Consider the following 18285-nt stretch of genomic DNA (forward strand, 5'->3'; position numbering starts at 1 on the left):
GACAGTCTGATGATGAGAAAATGCGCAGAATCCAAGATAAGGTATTGCGAGGAGAGGCTAAGGAAGCACAAATCGATGAGGAAGGTGTTTTGAGGATCAAGGGAAGGGTATGCGTACCCCGCGTTGATGATTTGATCAACACTATTCTGACAGAGGCTCATAGTTCAAGGTATTCGATACATCCGGGTGCAACCAAGATGTACCGTGACCTAAAGCAAAACTTTTGATGGAGTAGAATGAAGCGTGATATTGTGGATTTTATTGCCAAATGTCCAAACTGTCAACAAGTAAAGTATGAACACCAAAGGCCCGGAGAAACACTTCAGAGAATGCCAATTCCGGAATGGAAATGGGAGAGAATCGCAATGGACTTCGTGGTTGGTCTTCCAAAGAAGATGGGTAAGTACGATTCCATCTAGGTGATTGTTGATAGGTTAACTAAGTCTGCTCATTTCATTCCGGTCAAGGTGACTTACAATGCAGAGAAGTTAGCCAAAATCTATATCTCAGAAATTGTTCGGTTGCATGGGGTTTCACTATCCATCATATCAGATAGAGGCACGCAGTTTACTTCCATGTTTTGGAGAACATTGCATGCTGAATTAGGTACTAGGTTGGACCTTAGTACCGCGTTCCATCCTCAGACCGATGGTCAGTCTGAGTGAACGATTCAAGTGTTGGAGGATATGCTTCGCGCATGTGTGATAGAGTTTGGAGGCCATTGAGATAGCTTCTTACCCTTAGCGGAATTTTCATACAATAATAGCTATCACTCGAGCATTGATATGGCTCCATTTGAAGCATTGTATGGTAGGAGATGTAGGTCCCCCATTGGTTGGTTTGATGCATTCGAGGTTAGACCTTGAGGTACTGATCTCTTGAGGGATTCGATGGAGAAGGTGAAATCTATTCAAGAAAAGCTTCTAGCGGCTCAAAGTAGACAGAAGGAGTATGAAGATCGGAAGGTTAGAGACTTGGAGTTTATGGAGGGTGAACAAGTTTTGCTGAAGGTTTCACCCAAGAAAGGGGTGGTGCGGTTCGGAAAAAGGGGTAAGCTAAGTCCAAGGTATATTGGACCATTTGAAGTACTTAAGCGAGTAGGGGAGGTGGCTTATGAGTTAGCCTTGCCTCCAGGGATGTCCGGAGTACATCCGGTATTCCATGTGTCGATGTTGAAAAGATACCATGGGGATGGAAACTACATTATCCGTTGGGATTCAGTTCTGCTTGACGAGAATTTGTCTTATGAGGAGGAACCTGTTGCCATTCTAGATAGGGAAATTCGCAAGTTGAGATCAAGGGAGATTGCATCCATCAAAGAACAATGGAAGAATCGACCCGATGAAGAAGCCACTTGGGAGAAGGAGGCGGATATGCGAGAAAAATACCCACATCTGGTTACAGATTCAGGTACTCCTTTTCGCCCTTGTTTTCCTTCTTGTGATCGTTCGGGGACGAACGATGGGTAAATTGGTATCTATTGTAACGACCTGTTTAGTCATTTTGAGCAGCAGACTTCAATTCTGGAAAAACTGGCAGAAGCGACGGACCCCACGACGGACCGTCATGGCACGACGGACCGTCATGGGCACGACGGACCGTCGCAGGGTCTCGTTTCAAAACACTTAGAAAAACTGAAATTGGGTACTGAAAATCGACTCTCTGAACTTCGTGACGGAATGGAAGGACGGACCGTCACAGGTGTGACGGACCGTCACAGACTCTTCAGAGAAATTGAGTCTCTAAACTCTGTGACGAGCAGCAGGACGGACCGTCGCAGGTGCGACGGGCCGTCACAGACTGCAAAATCCCAGTCTGGGTCGGGTTTCTTTACACGTTTTAAGGGACGTTTTGGACTATTCCTACTTTAATTATAAAGTTAGAGGGTTAATGTTAATAAGTCTAATTACTTGGGGGTTAAAAGAGGTAACCTTAAGTTAATTAGTGGGTCATTATTGCCACCTTTTATTCTTAATTATATACTAATTAGGGAAAAAGAAAGAGGGTTTGAATAAAGAAAATAGAAAGAACAAGAGAAAGAGAGAGAAAGTTGAACGAGAGAGAGGATCGAACGAGAGGAAAAACACAAAGCTTGGGAAATTGCTTGCTTGATCACGAATCTTCGGTGGAGGTAGGTTATGGTTTTCATGCTATTCGTAGTAAACTCTTAATAGCGAATGATATGTGTTAGTAGTATTGTGAACCTTCTATATGCTTAATTGTATGCTCGCATGAATGACGTGATTATATAATTGTGATTATATTGGGTATGATGAAGTTATTGAATCCCAATTCTTGAAAAGAAACCCTAATCTACTTTGTTAATGATGATGCCTTGGTATAAAAGAAGGCTTGATGACTAAAAGTAGTGAGATTAGGGGATCGGGTGCCACGTTCCGGTACCAGGATAGTATATGAGAATTGGAGTGTAACGTTCCGACACCAGGATAAAATATGGATCGGATGCCACGTTCCGGTACCAGGATAGTATATGAGGATCGGAGTGTCACGTTCCGACACCAGGATAGAATATGGATCGGGTGCCACGTTCTGGTACCAGGATAGTATATGAGGATCGGAGTGTCACGTTCCGACACCAGGATAGTATATGGATCGGGTGCCACATTCCGGTACCAGGATAGAATATGGATCGGGTGTCACGTTCCGACACCAGGATGGAATGAGGAGCGGAGTGTCACGTACCGATACGAGAGGAATAAAGATAATGAATCTTGAAAGATGTTAATATATTCAATCTAATGAACCTAATTCCCAAATGAGTATGATGAGATGGCGTGAGTCCTCATTGATGAGCTTGGTGTTGTAACCAAGGGTTATGGTAATTGTAAATGCTGCATGCTAAGGACATTAGTTGATTTTATGATATTATCTGATATATACTGTTTTCTATTTTGAGTTGGCCGATGATATCTACTCAGTACCCGTGTTTTGTACTGACCCCTACTTTTATGTTTTCTTCTTGTTTATTTGTGGAGTGCAGCGAACGTGCCGTCGCCTTGGACTCAACAGTAATTTAAGCCAGTCTTACTACATCGGAAATTCAGGGTGAGCTCATGCTTCTAGCTTGGACTGGGTCTTCTTCTTCAAGTCTTTATGCCTTGAACTTCCGGCATGGACTAGCTTCTTATGTATTTTTAGCTTTTAGAATACTCTTAGTTTAGTCATTTGATCGTAGAGGTTCTTGTGGCGATGACTTCCAGATTTTGGGGATAATAATAGTTATTGATTTTATTTATGACTTTAAGTCTTCCGCATTACTTTCTGTTGATATTATATTGAAATGTTAGAGTTTAGATTGGTTGGTTCACTCAAATAGGAGGGTATGTGTGGGTGCCAGTCACGACTCGGATTTGGGTCGTGACACAATAAAAGGGGGGGTTTTATTTCTAAATTAATGAAAATAACTAACTAAATTAAAGGAAACAACTATCAGATTCAAATATTGGAGTTTAATCAATTAATAAAAGTAACTAGGGTTTAAGTGTTCCCCACAGGTTCCTAACTTGATAATTCTAACTATAACATTTCTTTCAAAGTATCTTGAACGCAAAGTGATATGTTATGTATTTCTAAATCCTTGGTTCGGCATCTAGAAAATTTCACTCTGCACATTGATCCGGCTATGTGTGTTGCTATACTAACCCTTACCTTTACCTCTTATGAAGCATTGCATTCGATATTTGACTAAGTTATTACCTTGTACCAATGGTCACTAGCCTATTAGATAGTATACACTAAATATATGTTGATAATTCTTTTCCTATTATCTACCTCCTTGGTCCGGCAAGTAGCATTATGGCGAGTTATAACGTTGGCCATCCATTAAAAAGAACGAAAGAATTATTAATACATGCAAGACCCTAATCTGGAATTGTTATTTTAGTTAGATTTTACCTCATTATTCACCCATGATTTTCACAATCCTAGTTATGGAGTTTAGTTATACCCATAGTCATAATCACAATATTCATATATTTAATAAAAGAATTCATGCACTTACTTTGATGAGAAAGAACAAAATCCAGAAATTCACTTGATTAATCAACAAAATCACAAACAATCTATTCCCGAAAAAGTGTAACAATTGCTGAAATTAATCCTTCAAGACTTGAACAAGAGAACTAAAGATTCTCCAAAAGTCTAACAATCAAAACGTCTAATATCAAAGCGCCTACTAACAAAGAGTCTCACTAACAAAGAGTCTAACTAACAAAGAGTCTAACAGCAAAGAGTCTAACCCCAAAAATGAGGTTTTTCAAACTATTTATAATAAAAACAATACCTAATAAAAAAAGAATTTTAATTACTGAAAATCTGTCAAAACGCGGCTGGATCGACAGATCTCATGACGGACCATCATGGTCACAACGGGCCGTCATGGCCTCCGTCATGCCATGCTTCACAAATTCTTCTGCTGCTCTCTTCATTACCCTCGACGAACAGGTACGACGGACCGTTCCATAAACGACGGTCGTCGACGGTCTCCGTTCCATAATACTTAAACTTCTTGGAATTTGGATTCTGGGACTACTCTCTGATCATTTCGACGAACCAGCAGGATGGCCGTCACAAGCTTCGTAGGTGGTCTCGTCTTTATTTCTCGCTCAAAACTTTCCGCGTTCATGTTTGTACAGATTTCCTGCAAATCAAGAGAAACTTACATAAAAATCAATACAAAAAGGCTGTTGGACACAAACTAAATTTACGGAAAAATCATTAAAAATTCCGTGAAACCACAGTATATCAACATCCTCAACTTAAATTCGTTTTTTGTCCTCAAGCGACGCACTATGACTCACTACAAAATCTTTGTATAATAATATCCATATTTTAGCTTTCACAATCATTTGACTATCAATCCCGATCAATCTTATCATGTTTATGCATGTTACCACTATTAGGCTTGAATTATGTGGAATCAGACCATGACACTGACTCACCACGCATTGACACCTATCCTTTTCAATTTCTCACTGAGGTGCTTATATTTCCAGTATTGCAACTAGTGTCCTCACTTCAAAACAACATTCTCATTTTTCACACAATGATTTCAGTTTGAGCATAAGGATTAATTTTTAACACTCACTCTCAGAACAAATTCACAACTCATTTATACATATTTCCATAAGCTTGCCCTTATTTTCACTGCTTTAAGTTCGCCGTTCAGCTATTAGGATAATGATAGGACTTTCTTAGCTTGTAAGATAGGCTCAGGGTCAGGTAGGGTATATTTAGGTATACTTTAGTGACTTTTTGCCCTCCTTGACATATCGTCTAAACATACCACTTTTTATGCCCTCCTTGACATATTGGCTAAACAAACCCAAAATTCTCAACTAGTTTATGAGTATTTAACACATCTCTGATTTTTTTAAAATTAAGAGTCTCATGCTCCTACAAGAGTTTAAAATAACTTATTTGACATATGACTGATCGAGATTGTATATTATGTTTAGTTAGTCGAGTAAAAAAATATTTTAAGATAATAAATAATTTGAAAACAAATGTTTAGAACAAATACACTATGTCAAACAAATCCAAGGACATGAGTTAGTTTGTGAAGCCATCAGGTAATTGAAATTGATGTTATTACTAGGATAATAATCATCAGCCTAGTAACTACAAAACCTAGTAATTACGCTAACTTATTTGTTCGAAATAGTGTAATTGTATGTTTACTCTATGGTTGCACAAGTATATTAAATTAAGAATGCAAATTAATTATTCAAAATTAAAAATTTATATTAGACAAATAATGATCTTTATAAATGATATTAGATTGAATATTTATGATATATATTGAGTTGTGAAAATAAATAAAATAGTAAATTGTTGTTAACTAAAATTATAAAAATAATTCATTTACATTTTCAATTTGGTGAATTTTAGTTAAATTAATCATAAACACTAAAAGTACAAAATTTCTATGAACATTAGAAATTCATGTTTGACAAAAAGATTAGTATTATAAATATTTTGTCATAAAATTATAAAATATTTGACAAAAAGATAATCTATCGAGTCTAACTTAAAAAAAATAGTTTTCAATGTAAATTATCTAGTCAACACTTCTTAAATAAATGAAGTGAAAATATAATATCAGATCTAAGTTCAAAACATAAAATTAAACATTAAACTCTTAATTCAAATTTTAACATAACATATATAAATATGATTTATTTCAAAAAAGGAAAATGTAAATACATAACCCTATTCAACAAAGAATTCTACTTTAAAGAAAAAGATTAAAAATAACAAAGAAATGAAATATAAATATGAAAAAAAAATATTTAGAAATATTAGAATAATAAAAATAAAAAATAATTAAAATTTATAAAAATAAAAATACATTAAAATGAAAAATAATAAATAAATAAATAACAATATTTTAAAAAGTAATCAATTTGTAATTACATCATGTAATTACAAACGATTCACAAGCCTCCTATGAATTGGAGAGTGTAATTAGACTATAAAAATGATACATAGTTATCTCTTAACCAGGTAAGTATACTCAATTACATCATATTTAATTATCGGGATAAGGCATAAGTAACTCCTATACTATGATCGAAATCTTAGTGACACACCTAAGCTTAACTAAGGTCCTATCCCCTATCAAAAACTCATTTTTAAATATATTTTTGAGCACCTTTTGTGTTGATCTGACACCTTCTGTAACAATCCATTCAGTCGTTTTGAGCACTAGAACTTTTTTCCTTTGATAAAGTACTTTCCGATAAATTTAAATGGGTGTTTTGAATTATTCATATTTATTGCTATAAATTAGAAGAGTAGTTTTAAATAATTTAATTAGTTAATGATTAAAGAGAAAGACATTAAAATAATTAGTGGACCAATTTTAACATGTTTATAATTGGTTTTCAAAAACAATTAGGTCAATAACTTCTTTGGAGAAAAGAATAAAATTTAGAAGAGAGGCGCACGGTGTAGAAGAAAATCAAATTGAGAAGAACAGTTATCAGAAGGAGCGATGAAACTGTCTTTTAATTGGTACAATACTTCTTTGTTAACAGAGGATGCTTTAATGTTGAATGAATTTTCTACTTTTGTAATAGTATATAAAGAATAGTGATAGTTGTATATTTCTAGGAGACCGGTTAATAACAGCAATGTACATTTATAATGGGTTAATTGGATAAATGTTGAGTGAAAATCATAGCGTGATGATGACTTGCAATATGGTGTTGTTAGGTTTAATGTATATTAATATAGTATGGGTAGTTTATGCTATTATACATGTTATTCTGAAAAGTTGTAGTTTGTTATTAAGAATCACAATTATTAGTATAAAATAGGTAGGATGCATTATTATATATTTATATGATATTGAGGTGTAGAAGAAAGAAGAAAATTGGTTGTTGAAAATAATTTTTAGTTGACATATATAATTGATTAGAGTTGGAGTTAGGAAGATGTTGATTGGTTTGAAGAATTAAAGTTAAATGGTGATTGGAGAGTTGAAACAATCATCAGCATTTATCAACTAGAGTGTTGTTTGCATTTGTTAATCATTTTGCACGTCAAAGATTTATTCGGGTTCATGATTTTGCTAGCCTGCCACTGAATTTGGGTTCATGATTTTGCTAGCCTGTCACTGATTTCATAATCAATGGCGTAATTTTTATCTTATAATTTTATTATGATATAATACATAAAAGTTGTTGATATACGTAATTAAATATTAGGTGTATTATATGATATGATTAATATTAAAATTGTGTTAATTGGATGAATTAAGACTTACCCTTAGGTTTGACCTTTTGGAAATTAATGACAGAACTAGGGAGTTGTTGGGTCTAGGCTAGACATAGAATAATATGAATGGTTATAGGCTTGTTAACTTATAAATTAAGAATATATATTTGATTAGATTGGAAAGGTTCGGAAGCATTAAGGAAAACTAAAACATTGAAGAAGTAGTTTCTTGACTTCGGTTTTTCGGTGGAGGTAGGTTATGGTTTAATTCTATTTGATAGATAAACTCTCAAAAGCGTTTGATATGTATTCAGTGATATTGTGATGTTTCCTATGTACTTGATTGTGTGATTGTATATCTTGGTTGTGTGTTTTGTGGTTGACCTAAAATTCTGAGACCGGTGAATTTATAATCTTGAACCCTCTCGATCGAAATGACGCCTTAAATAAATAAGGTTTGATGAAATAAATTGATAAGATAATTGGATCAGAGTGTCACTTTTGACACAGTATTATTGGATCAAAGTGTCATGATCCGACACAATATTATGAGATCAGAGTGTCATATTCTGACACGGTATAGGGGATCAAATTGTATTGTTCGGACACAATAATATTAAAGGAAAGATATCTTAAATTAACGTAATATACTTAATCTCAACAACCCATTATCTAAATGAGTATGGTGTGGAGGCATGAGTCCTTATAGTTGTGCTTGATATTGTGATTTATTGTGTACCTACTATGGTGTTGTTGTCACTGATTCATGTTGTTTGTTGCTTGCCACCTGCTAAGTATTGTAGTTAATTTTATATTATTATTTAATATATATTGGAACCTTTTTTGGGTTGGCCGATGATACTTACTTAGTACGTGTTCTTTGTACTGATCCCTTCTTGAATTTTTTTCGTTTTCTTTTGTGAAGTGCAACAAGTGTACCATCGACTAGCCATTCTCCAAGGTATTAGAGATTAGGGTGAGCTATTATTTCTAGCTCGTGCTAGATTTTCTTATTTAAGTTATGATGTCCTTAAATTTCAGACATGGTCATACACTCAAACTTACTTCTCAAATAAGAATTAAAGCAGTCGTATAAAGCAAACAATCCAACTAATGAGGTTGGGATCGTTCCCACGAGGAAAATAGTTCAGACTTAACTGTAATCTATTATTACTATTATTTAGTCAATTATTTCCTTAGAAAACAACAGTTAATAGAAGAGTTTTTTTTATTTCTAAGTTAATGAAAATAGCTAACTAAATTAAAGGAAACAACTAACAGATTCAAATATTGGAGTTTAATCAATTAATAAAAGTAACTAGGGTTAAAGTGTTACCCACAGGTTCCTAAATTGATAATTCTAACTATAACAATTTTTTCCTAATATCTTGAAAGCAAAGTGATAAGTTATGTATTTCTAAATCCTTGGTCTAGCATCTAAAAAATTTCACTCCGCACTGTGGTCCGCCTACGTGTGTTGCTATACTAACCCTTAACTTTACCTCATATTAAGCATTGCATTCAATATTTGACTAAGTTATTACCTTGTACCAATTGACACTAGCCTATTAGATAGTATACAGTAAATCTATGTTGATAATTCTTTTCCTATTATCTACCTCTTTGGTCCGCAAAGTAGCATTAAGGCGAGTTCTAACGTTAGCCATCCGTTAAAAAGACTTCTAAATGAAAATTTTTTAATACATGCAAGACACTAATCTAGAATTATTATTTTAGTTAGATTTTACCTCATTATTCACCCATGGTTCCCACAACCCTAGTTATAGAGTTTATTTCCCATAGTCATAATCACAATATTCATATATTTAATATAAGAATTCATGCACTTACTTTGATGAAAAAGAATAAAATCCAGAAATTCACTTGATTAATCAACAAAATCACCAACAATCAATTCCAGAAAAAGTGGAACAATTGCTGAAATTAATCCTTTATTACGTGAACAAGAGAACGAAAGATTCTCCAAAAGTCTAACAATCAAAACGTCTAATATCAAAGAGTCTAATAACAAAGAGTCTAATTAACACAGATTCTAACTAACAAAGAGTCTAACAACAAAGAGTCTAACCCCAAAAATGAGGTTTTTTGAACTATTTATAATAAAAATAAAATCTAATAAAAGTAGGATTCTAATTACTGAAAATCTATCAAAATGCGGCTGGGTCAACGGACCTCGTGACGGACCGTCGTGGTCACAACGAGACATCATGGTATCCGTCGTCCCATACTTCACAAATTCTTCTGTTTCTCTCTTCATTATGCTCGACGAACAGGTATGAAGGATCGTTCCAAGAACGACTGTCCGTAGAGGGTCTGCGTTCCATAATACTTAAACTTCTTTGAATTTGGGTACTTGGACTACTCTCTGATCATTGCGACGAACCAGGAGAAAGGACCATCACAAGCTCCATAGGTGGTCTCTTCTGCATTGCTCGCTCAAAACTTTCCGCGTTCATCTTTGGACAAATTTCCTGCAAATAAAAAGAAACTTAATACAAGTCAATACAAAAAGCCTTTTGGACACACACTAAATTAAAGTAAAAAGCATTAGAACTACCAGGAAACCACATTATATCACATGGACCATGTGATTTACTTATTTCAGTATTCTTAATATTCTTAGACGTAGTATTTGGAGATTAAATGTCCTTATGTGATGACTTTAAGGTTTAGGAAAATGATATGTTAATAAGTTTTGGAGCTTCCGTATTATTTTTGTTTGAATTATTGATATACATTGGGATTTAGATTCCTTGGTTCTCCCACCTAGGAGGCTAAGTGTAGATTCCACTCATGACTCGGTTTGGGTCGTGACACCTTCAACCACTCAAGTTGGCTGTGGTTGTATGCACTCGCCCGCCACATGTGTAAATATAATTATTTTTGATTAAACTTATTTTTAACAATAATATAAAAAATATGTTGATTTTTAAAATATATTCTTCCTTCCTTTATCTTGTATTTAAATGAATTTAATACCCATTCTTTTACCATCTATCAGAAATTTTTTTATTTTACCTACATTCATTATTTTTTCTCTTTTATTTTTCTATGATTTTCTATTCTTTGTCTTTCATTTGATTTGAGTTCAAATTTAATTCCAAATTTCTTTTATTGAAAATAAGTTAATTTTGAACGGATATCAAATTAAGTGAAAAGATAAAATAAAACATAAAAAAAATAAAACGTTAAAACAAAGGACATTTTAAAATTATTTTTAAAGACACAAAACTTTCTACAATAATTAAAAGATAAAGAGATAATAAATCAATTTTAAAAATGTTTAAAGTCAAACAAAATTAAAATAAATATTTTACAAAGAAACAAATAAAAATAATTAAAAATATATAGAAGTTTTAGATAAATAAATATCTATACTAACTTATTACTCCCTTTGTCCACTTATTTTAGTCATGTTGCACTTTTCGAAAGTCAATTTGTCTAGCATTAAAGTTAAAATAAACAATGACCATTAATTATGGAAGAAGGGAGTATAATATTAAAAATAAAAAAATGGCATGTGTCCAATGTGTGCACCCATCACTTGTCTTTCAAGAGAGGATGCACACTTTATATATCCTTTCAACGTATGTAGTGTATTTATTTTATTTTAAATAAGTTTAGAACTAATAGACTTCACTAAGTTTAGATATAGTTCTAAAATTTTGATGATAATCTAAAAATACTTGTATCTTGTTCCTTAGTTATCATGATGATCCTAAAAGACATCTCGCGTGGAATCTTGACCTATCTTCATTCTGATTGTTTTGGGCTCAAATTTGAAGCCCATTCAAAATCTATAAGAACACCATTAACAATGAACAAAGAAACACACAAAACCCTAATTTGCGGCATGTTTATGCCTCAACCATTTAGCCATCATTGTTTTCTTTTTCCTAATTATATTATTTTTAACCTTTTTATTTGTTGTGGATGAAGAAACCTTATCCTGAATTACAAGAACTAGGTTGTTGTAATTCTGCCGCAACACAATAAAATTAAAAAATGTCTGTTATAGTTGTAATATTTCATTTTAATTGATTTGTTAATATACATGCAACAAGAAAAAACTTCCATTTTTTATAAGATTTATCGTGGAAACCTTCCTAACTCAAGGAAGGGAAAAATCACACCTAAACATTATATTATTTAAATATTTACAACTCAGTTAATCAGTGAACATAAATTTAAATTTCTACACTTTTCGATTAACTATAATCCAAAACTCTTTGCTCACCAAGAAGTCAAACTCGCTTCTTGTTTACAAAACCTCTCAACTCTTCTTAACTCTAACCATCCAAGAAGTCAAACTCACTTCTTGTTTACAATTCTCACAACCTCTCTCCCAAGAAGTCAAAACTACTTCTTACACAATTTAGGCATTATTACAACTCAATCATAAACCTAGAAAAAATCAACAAAGACTAATAACCCTAGACTTTAATTGATCAAACTTCAACATTCAATAGTTCAGAGTGGAATGAATTTTGTTAACGTGGTTCTTACGTTGCTGTGACGAAGCTCTGCGATTTTCCTCCAATAACTTCTGCTCTCAAGATGATATATTTTGCAAATATACAATAGCTATCAATCTAGCTTTACTTGAAAAATTTTCTTTATTTTTGTTATTGCAAAGAAACTTTTTTGCTTCAACTTCTTGATCCTTTTGTAGAGATTGATTTGTCTTCAACTTCTACAAGGAAAGAATTACAAATCCTTTTCCTTCTTGAATTCGTCCATATTTTTCTTTCCTTATTTGACTTGAATTGTAAATTCTTTATTTCTTTCCTCATTTGACTTGAAGTGCTACTTTTTTTTTATTTCTTTCCTTCTTTATTTCCTTCTTTTCCTTCTTTATTTCTGTACTATTTTTCTTTACTGAAATCTCTCATACTGGTACTTGTCATCTGCAAATAAAGTACACATACGACAATAAGTAGTGAAACATGCCTTCACATTATCAATCATCAAAACTACTTTATATGTTCTCCTACTTCCCAAAATTTTCTCCCTTTTTGATGATGATAAACAATGATTTGTTACATATCAAGACTCTTTGTTAGTCATCAAAACTACAACTCTTTGTCATCCATCAAAACTACAAACTTCATGTTTTCTCATCCCCAAATTTTTTTTCCTATTTTTGATGATGACAAATTATACATATTATGTCTATCCAAATTATATAATTTCCCCCTTTTGGCATCATTGAAAATGAATAACCAAATAACTCGATTAACATTCAATGAGTGCAATATCATTTTAACTCATGGCCACTTGGGCGACACTTTATAGTACACTTTTGCTAAAAATATAGTAAGTTAATATAAGAATATTAGACATCTTAAACTCACACACAATCAAGATCTTCAATGATAAAATAAAGAAATAAATATTTACTAGTTTAAGACCTTAGAGCCCTAAATCAAAAGCATATGATATCATAAGTATGAGAAACACATAAGTACATAAACGAGTCAGAGAGTCCACAAATTTGAGGATAAGGATTGGGACAATGTTTGCTAAAGTGAGGAAGAAAGGGATGTTTATTTCCATTAATAATTTTTTTTCAGTATGCCTATTGTGCACCAGCTCCTTCGTTCTGATCAGTTTTATTAGAATGTTCATCAAGAGAAACATGAGGTAAATCATCAATTTTTTTAACTCTACTCCATAACATTTTCATTCCTCCATGAATTTTTTTAGTAGCCTTTTTCTTGATGACATTTTGGAGGAGTACCAACTACAAGTAAGAGATTCACCACATTTTGGTGCGCAAAGAGATATGTTTACCAATAATGAAAGAAAGCAACAATTTATTTCTATGAGAATTGTTTCCCCTGAGACATAGACAGGTTATACGCTTGGAATGGATGAAATATCAATTTGGAGTTTGTGAACTTAGTTCAGAAGTGAGAGGTCAAGTAAAGTTCCCCCTAAAATAAAGCATGAGTGGATTGAAGACTAAGGTTTTCATCATTAGAACGATTTGTGATTGAATGATGCTTATTGTCAAAGAGGGTTCTTGGTGTTTTTATAAGATTTGAATTTTTTATGATTAACCAGGTTCACTAATGCTTATGTTTGACCCAAACTCAGGAAAATTAATGCATTGAAAAAGGATGGTACATACTTGAATATTACAGAGAAACTAGTTTCCCCCTTTAGTAAAAGAGTTGAGATAATATCTACAGACCTTCTAAACATTATTAAAGTTGTGCGTGGAGTGTGTACCTATCATAGTAAGAGACTGAGTTAGCAGATATTCATTTTATAACTACACAAGCATAAGATTACTAGTTTACTAGCCAATTGTTAAAGGATATCACAATAATGCATCAACTTTTTTCGATAAGCTAGGCTTTGGCTGATTTTTCTCAAGTTTTTCATACATAAGGCCTTCATGAGTATGTCTCATCATCATATTTCCCCAGATAAAATGAATCACAAGGCGAGTCATAGAGAACCAACCCTTGTAAACTTTCAATAACTTCAAATGAATAACAAGGACCAGGTTCACACAACGAAGTTCCCCTTGAAGGTGTAGCATAGTCTAACTATCCTGATTGCTCTATTTTTCCCCCCATCTCCAAGACCAGAGGTTTTACTTGTATTTTTCGCATTTCTCATTCTTTTAAAGGACTAAACTGCCGCCTTGAAAATCAAAGAGCAAGAGGAAATTTTCTATCATTTTTAGCACATGTTTGGAGCATGCACTATTCATGTACTAAGTTGATCTTTTCCCTATAACCTTCACCTAAAGCACTAGTCAAATATTAGTCTTGGGAACCCCGATAAGATTGGACCCCTTTATGTGAGTAAAAGGATAAATAAGATTTCTTCTAGCCCACAAAAACAGATTAGAAAACTTTTTATCAGGAGCATTTTTATTTGGAACCAGATTCTTAGCTATATCAGCCTTTTCCTTTTTGGTGAACCTAACATTATTCTTAAAGGCATCAAATAGAGTTTTACATTGATTCTTTGAATGCCCTGAGTTTCCACAATGAGTGCATACACTTTTAGACATGTGAATAGTGTGTGCTACAATATTATTTTGTTTTCTAAAAGCTATCCCACTTTGACTGGTGGTTATTCTTTCTTGAATCTGAGTTAAAATTTCAGAGGACCTGTTCCATCTAAGATTTCGATCCAAATCATGTTTTGTATGATCAAAGTTTTCTTGTAGCAACCTACTTTTTTGTATTTAAGGTCTCACAATTTATGGTTAACAATTTTTGTCTAGAGCAAACTAAAGTTCACTAGAAGAGTTTATACCCTTTTTACTTAATTCTGAGATTTTAATCTGTTCTTTTATTTTTTTATAGACAATGATTGTGTTTCTCAAGATTGTCATTTTCTACTTTGAAAGATACATAGTTTTCCATTATTTGTTCTCTTTGAGAACTGGTTGACTGATGTGCATCTATATGAGTACTCAATAGGGACTCTAGTTCTTTTTTTTATAATATGAATCAGTATTAAATTTAATGTGATGAAAACTTACCTTGCTTTGTTTGTCATCTTCTTCATCATCTTCAGAATCTGTTTCAGCAATGAGTGCAATAAAATCATATTTATTTGATTGTTCTATTGCAAGTAGTGATTGATTTTCGAACCCTCCATCCTAGATTCTTCTTCTGATAAGTCCCCCATAGCGGCAAAGTCCCTTTTCATTGAAAGATCAACTTCTTGATTGGTTATTCATCTGTTTGTGGGAATGTACTTATCATTCTTGATTTCCTTTTGTTTCTCGGAACTATTCCTCTTTTTCTCTAGAGCTTTAATGGACAAAACTTGATAGAGTGATCCGTACTTCCGTACTTGTGACATACTTGATCTATTGGACTTTCAGTGATTGTTTGAAAGTTCCTTCCGTGGAACACTTTTCCCTATTTTAACATTCTTGTGAACCTTTTGGTCATTAACGCAATGTTTTCGTCCTCAAACTCTTCTGGTGTTATGCTTGTAAGAACCAGGTTCTTCTCCTTTCTTTTGCTTTCAATTTCTTTTTCTTGTTTTTTTTGAGTTCATAGGTCATGAGATTTCCGATGAGTTTATCCGTATCTAACTTATCTAGATCAAGTGCTTCAGTAATGACTTCTATTTTGCATTTCAAAGATTCTGGAACAACACTCAAAAGTTTTCTGACTGCGTTCCTATTGGAAATTATTTCACCTAGTGAGTAGATTTCATTAATGACAGTACTGAACCTACTGTGCATCGCTTGGATTGTTTCACCTTCTGCCATTCGAAATAGTTCATATTGTCTGTTCAAGTTATCTATTTTTGACTTCTTTACTTGAGTTGGTTGTTCATGCGCAGTTTACAAAGTTTCCCATATTGCTTTTTCATCTTTGCATGATAATATTCGATTTAATTCATCTGTACCTATTTCACAAATCAAATATTGTTTTTGATTTAGTATTGTTTTGAGTTGCAAGTTTATCTATAACATTCCATTCTTTCCTATCCTTTGGTACTAGAGTGGTTCCATCAATTCCATTCTTCATGGCTATGGTTAGACCGTCAAACACGACTCCCCATAGGTCTAGATTTTCTCCTAGTAAGTGATCCATCATGCGATTCTTCCACCATCCATAATACTTTCAATTAAACAGTAATGGTCGAGTTTGAGAAGCTCCTTCCTATAGTGTAGGTGGTGAAGCCATTGATCCTTTTAAAGATGTTAGTCTTTTAATGAAAAGACTTGCTCTGGTACAAACTAAAGAAACCTTATCCTGAATTATAAGAACCAGGTTCTTGTAATTCTTTCGTAACAAAATAAAACAAAGATTTATCGTGGAAACCTTCCAAACTCAAGGAAGGGAAAAACCACAACGAATTTTTATAATAATTTAAGATTTATAACTCCGTTAATCAGTGAATCTAAATTTAAACTTCTACCCTTTTCAATTAACTATAATCCAAAACTATCCACTCACCAAGAAGTCAAACTCACTTCTTGTTTACAAAACCTCTCAACTATTGTTAACTCTAACAACCCAAGAAGTCAAACCCACTCCTTGTTTACAATTCTCACAACCTCTCTCTTAAAAAGTCAAACTAACTTTTTGTTACAATTCTCTCAAGACTCTACTCTCAAGAAGTCAAATTCAATTCTTTTTACACAATCTAGGAATTATTGCAACACAATAATACACCTCGAACAAATTAACAAAGACTAATAACCCTAGACTTTAATTGATCAAACTTCAACATTCAATAGTTCAGAGTGAAAATTTTCTTGTGAACCTAGTCCTTACGTTGGTGTGATGAAGCTCTGTGATTTTTCTCCAATAACTATTACTCTCAAGGTGATATATTTCCCGAATATGCAATACCTATCAATCTGGCTTTGCTGGAAAAGTATTCTCGATTTTTGTTATTGCAAAGAAACTTTTTCTCCTTCAACTTCTTGATCTTTTTGTAGAGTTTAATTTGTCTTCAACTTCTACAAGGAAAATAATTACAAATCCTTTTCCTTCTTGAATTTTTCTATATTTTTCTTTCCTTATTTGACTTGAATTGTAACTTCTTTATTTCTTTCCTTATTTGACTTGAATTGATATTTTTAACTTGTTTTCTTTTTTATTTCTTTCCATATTCGTTTCCTTCTTTTCCTTCTTTATTTTTGCACTTTTTCTTCTTTGCCACAATCTCTCATACTTGTACATGTCATCTGCAGTTAAAGTACACATACCACAACAAGTAATGAACCATACCCACTTTATCAATCGTCAAAACTACTTTATATGTTCTCTCACTTCCGAACAATTGATTAATTGTTTGGTACAAAGATGATGGCGCTTTTCTATTTCTGACATCTCTTGTATGAGAAGAGCCTTCAAAAGGTTCTTTCCTTGGGATCATTAAGCAAAAATCTGAACTCCCTCAAAAGTTGCATCCCGATTATATTTTTCAATTTCAAATCCCAGAACATATAATTTTCAATGTTTTTTTTCCTTTTATGTTTTGCTTTTGTAAATTTTGAGTAGAAATTCAGGCAACCCCTTTTCGATAATCGTTGGAAAGAGAGGTATTAATTAGCTCATAAAATAAATTCATTTTACGCTATTAGATTCACCGAAATATACTTACATCTTTAAAGCTGGTCTAGTAATCTTAAGCACAATTTCGATAATTGCTTTTATTAGCATATCCAGATTAATAATAATATATGTTATTATATGATTGCTTAGATTATGGATTTGATGAATATTTTAATGTATTTTTTCATCTTGAGGGAAAATCCAAGCCATATTTAATCAACATATTTTAGTTTCAATTGTTTTCTAATTTTTGAATATGAATATATCTAATTTGTTATGTTATAGAGGAAAATCTTAAGTAAAATATTGTGATCCATATACTTGTAATATAATTATTTATGTTTTGTGCATTTTTAGTGTTTGTTGAAATGCATAGATGATATACTGATTACCATCGATGTTTACATATAATGATTGTTGTTTATGAGTCGATGCGCTATGTATATTCTATTTTTGCTTCATAATTTGTCAA

General features: G+C 32.9%; 2 non-coding genes across 2 annotated transcripts; both read left to right on the plus strand.

Annotated features, from left to right (window-relative positions):
- Window positions 1–17554: 17554 nt before the first annotated feature.
- LOC112940574 (small nucleolar RNA snoR1) lies at window positions 17555–17652 on the plus strand. Its single transcript, XR_003244911.1, has one exon. It is a non-coding gene; the product is annotated as a small nucleolar RNA snoR1 (small nucleolar RNA).
- A 113-nt stretch (window positions 17653–17765) lies between these two features.
- On the plus strand, window positions 17766–17897 carry LOC112940587 (small nucleolar RNA snoR77). Its single transcript, XR_003244926.1, has one exon. It is a non-coding gene; the product is annotated as a small nucleolar RNA snoR77 (small nucleolar RNA).
- Window positions 17898–18285: the final 388 nt, after the last annotated feature.

This window comes from Solanum lycopersicum, chromosome 12 (assembly GCF_036512215.1).
Source record: "Solanum lycopersicum chromosome 12, SLM_r2.1".
Taxonomy (NCBI): domain Eukaryota; kingdom Viridiplantae; phylum Streptophyta; class Magnoliopsida; order Solanales; family Solanaceae; genus Solanum; species Solanum lycopersicum.